At 31.2% G+C, this 3,603-nt stretch overlaps 1 long non-coding RNA gene across 3 annotated transcripts; it reads right to left on the bottom strand.

Annotated features, from left to right (window-relative positions):
- Positions 1-397: 397 nt before the first annotated feature.
- On the bottom strand, positions 398-3,115 carry LOC110936289. Of its 3 annotated transcripts, none has more exons than XR_002589893.2 (3): positions 2,754-3,115; positions 1,772-1,848; positions 398-742 (listed from the first exon to the last, which is right to left on the bottom strand). It is a non-coding gene; the product is annotated as an uncharacterized LOC110936289 (long non-coding RNA). The 3 variants fall into 3 exon arrangements; XR_002589895.2 differs by having other exon boundaries at positions 398-661; XR_002589894.2 differs by lacking the exon at positions 398-742 and adding an exon at positions 1,246-1,301.
- Between the last annotated feature and the right edge of the window lie 488 nt (positions 3,116-3,603).

Here is a 3,603-nt window from a genome sequence, read left to right as displayed (position 1 = left end):
TTTTTTATATATTTATAAACAATCTTAGAAAATATATAAAACAAAGTTTATATATGTATTACATAATTTCCATAACAATAATTATAATAAACATATTACATCTACAATTAACTTATGTTTTTAAAATCAACTAAAAATTGTGTTTTAGTTACTAATTTTTATATGATTTTGAGTTTCCAAAGTTAGATTATGTCTTATACTTTTAGTAACGTTTTAAGATATAAAGATATTTATGACAAAAATTAAAGAGCATGTTTAAATTTAGAAATAAAAAAACGGAATGTCTTTTTTTTTTTGGTAACAAAAATTCAATCAACGAAACAAATTACCAAAACACAATTGTTATTCGAATAAACTGAACCACAAAATCTATATGTTCGGATAAAGCAACCACACATGTCAAAACAATTGTCAATTAAAAATAAATACACAAATATCCAAATACGGAAAAAATTATTCGATGATATAATTGTCCAAAGACGGAAAAAATTATTCGGAATTTGAAGCAATGTATCGACAGCATCAAACACCTCATGCCCAATATCGCCTTTAAGCATTTTTTATGACGACTGGAAAGAAACATAATCAACATGATAAACGACTGGTACCCACAATTGCGCTTCAAGACACCTTCGCACATCGTATCCAAATTAGTATCCTCCTGATCAAATGATGTTTTAAAGCAAATTTGAGAAACACTACATCAGGGGGTTACATCGCATCTCATTTTGGATATAGAAACCTAAAAAATATTAAAAAAATCAATATTTATAAATATACATTTAACAAATCATGAATAAACGTTAAATCATATATTAACTAAATTGATAGTAAACCAAGGTTCCATATTCAACAATATTTAATCAGAACTTCAAACTCATCATAGCCTTCACGAAAACTCTAAAATAGAAAAGGGGGAACAGAAGAAACCAAGAAGGAATGACACAAGGGTAATCAAACCACAGTAATCTTGTCTGTATCATCTCGGTTGTAGACCATACCCTTTTCTATTCATCATCTTAAAGTGAAACTGAAAATAATATTGTCACACCCCAACCGATGGCGGAAACATCGGGATGAGACGAAGTGTGTATAGATTGCTAGAGACTTCATAACACTATATGACAATATTTAATTAAATTCAAATTTCATTGCAAGTGCTAAATTGTCATACAATATTCAAAACAAAATACAACATTGTTTCAACAAATAACATAACATTAAAAGATAAATAGATTAAAAGTGTGTATCTAGTCCACCCTAAACTTGTTTCATCAATCATCCATACTTCATTAGTCAACCTGCAACATGTATTAAAATAGAGTTTCAATGCAAAGGCAATGAGCGAGTATACAAGTTTGTTTACATAGCATAATAGAATAAAAGGCTCAAATCCAACATGATTCATAATATGTGAATTACTAATATGCAATTTTGGCGTACACTATGATCAAACCCAAGAATCCAACGCATAAAATAGCCTAATCCCAATTGATAGCGGGATGGTAAATGTTTAACTTAACAATACCCCAAGTTTAACGGGCGGTGCGTAAATCCTATAGCGCTATAATTGTCAAGGTGGGCTAGCAAAGTTAATGAGCATATACGTTCCAAATCGTTCAAATAGAGCATACAAGAATAATAAGTAAAGCACATTAGTTTCATGTTTGTACAAGGATTGAGTATGTTTAGTTTAGTTTAAAGATGTTTGTATAGCTATACATGTTGCATCCCAAAGTGTAAAGGGGAAAAAGGGATCGAGTATACTCACATTGGTTGCGTTGCGATTTCTTGTAAAATAACGCACGAGTAAATGATAGGGATTTCCGACTGAACGAAACGGTTATCCTAGATAATTAACATATCACATAACGAGCTAGTTAATATATATATTAAAATTTCTAATATTTAAGGTTTACAAATCGACTAAATCAACATTAATATTTATCTCGTTAATAACTTTAAATGTTATATAAATAAAATATAATAGTTATTTAGGTCAACGTTTTCTTTTAAAAGAAATGATTGTTGATTATTGATTAAAAAGAAAAGTGATAAATTGTCATCTATATTTGAATTTAAGAATTTTAAATAAAAAGAAAAAAAAAGGATTGAATTTTTATTTGTCAACAGCAACAACCACTGGACTAGGATGCTGGTTTGAATTTTATTTGGATTTAATTTTACTTAACACAAAAAAAGGAACGCTGCCATCTATGTGTTTATAACAGAAAACCAAAACTACTTAATTGTGGTTTTCTTTTTATTTAATGAAAAGGAAAATTATAGTGATGAAATAGTATGACAGTTTAGCCAAAAATTAAGAATGAAAGCTACAAAAATCTCAAAATACAAGTTTTGATTCATTGAAATAGATAGTTGATCTACATAGTTTCCCTTTTTTTTTAATAAACTGGATAAGAGGTACAGTTGTGGACTACATTTAGTTTAAATAAATAACATATTTTTTTTTGGTTTGTTTTCAATTAGTAAATAAAATTATTGAATAAAATGGGATAAAAATAAAGGAAACAATGGCCACCTGCCACTCACTCCACCATATTGTTGCTCAAGCTTGTTCTTTAGAACAGTTTTGAATAATAATAAAAAAAAATGACAATGTCATCTTCTACATAATAAACCATCGAAACAGAATGTTATAACCCCCTTTGTCTCCTTTTTAGTTTGAAATGTTATAAGATTTGGATAGGTATTAAAAGACGGAAAAAAAGAAAAAGGTAATCGAGATGTACCGAACGCAAGACTAGTCGAATTCCGATGTTAACTCCGGCGAGCTCCGATCTTCGGCGAAACTACGGCGTCGTGACCTTCACCGCCGGAGTGTTGTTCGCCGTTGAGACCCGCCGCAACTACCGACGTCATGACTCCTCCGTTCTCTCTCCCTCCGTCACGACACTCGCTCATCTCCTCTCTCATGATACAGTTCAAGCGGCTAAGGATGAAGTGAGGATGTGCGTGAGTGGCCGAGATAACGACCGGCGTTGCTCCGGTTCTTCGTCGGAGGTGAAAGAACGAGGGGGAAGATGAAGGAGGAGGGACAATTTGAGAGGGAAAGGAGTTTGATGTGCGGCTGTAACAAAACTCATTTTAGGGTTTGACTAGTTATATACATATAGGGTTTAATTAGTGGGCTGGGTTTTAGGTTTGATTTAATAAGAGCATAAGTGAATTATGTGTCGGGTTATGTTCGATGTCAAGACCCAGCTCAGCTGGTTAAACGTGTGTTTGATGTTGCTGTTGACCCGGGCTCGAGTCCCGTGGTCAGCGGTTTTTGATGTTTTAATTCCTCTTTTTTTTTTTTTTCAAAACGATATACTTACAGCTATTAACACAGACAGTCCCTGAGCTTAATTACACTTATGTTATGTTATTAAAAAAAGAATCTAGCTTCACCACTAACTAACTTGGTTAGTTAGGTTGTATTTTTCTAACTTTAAAAAAATTTAACGAGACTAACTAGGTTATTATAAAAATTTATTTTTTTTAAATAATAAAATTAATTAACTTAATTAATTAAATAAAATAGGATAGATAAATGACCATATATATAACGAAATAAGGATAAAAGATTTTTCAACGATT

The sequence above is a fragment of the Helianthus annuus genome, chromosome 4 (assembly GCF_002127325.2).
Source record: "Helianthus annuus cultivar XRQ/B chromosome 4, HanXRQr2.0-SUNRISE, whole genome shotgun sequence".
Taxonomy (NCBI): domain Eukaryota; kingdom Viridiplantae; phylum Streptophyta; class Magnoliopsida; order Asterales; family Asteraceae; genus Helianthus; species Helianthus annuus.
Note: the sequence above shows the minus strand (reverse complement) of the source record. Positions and strands in the feature narration are given on the sequence as shown.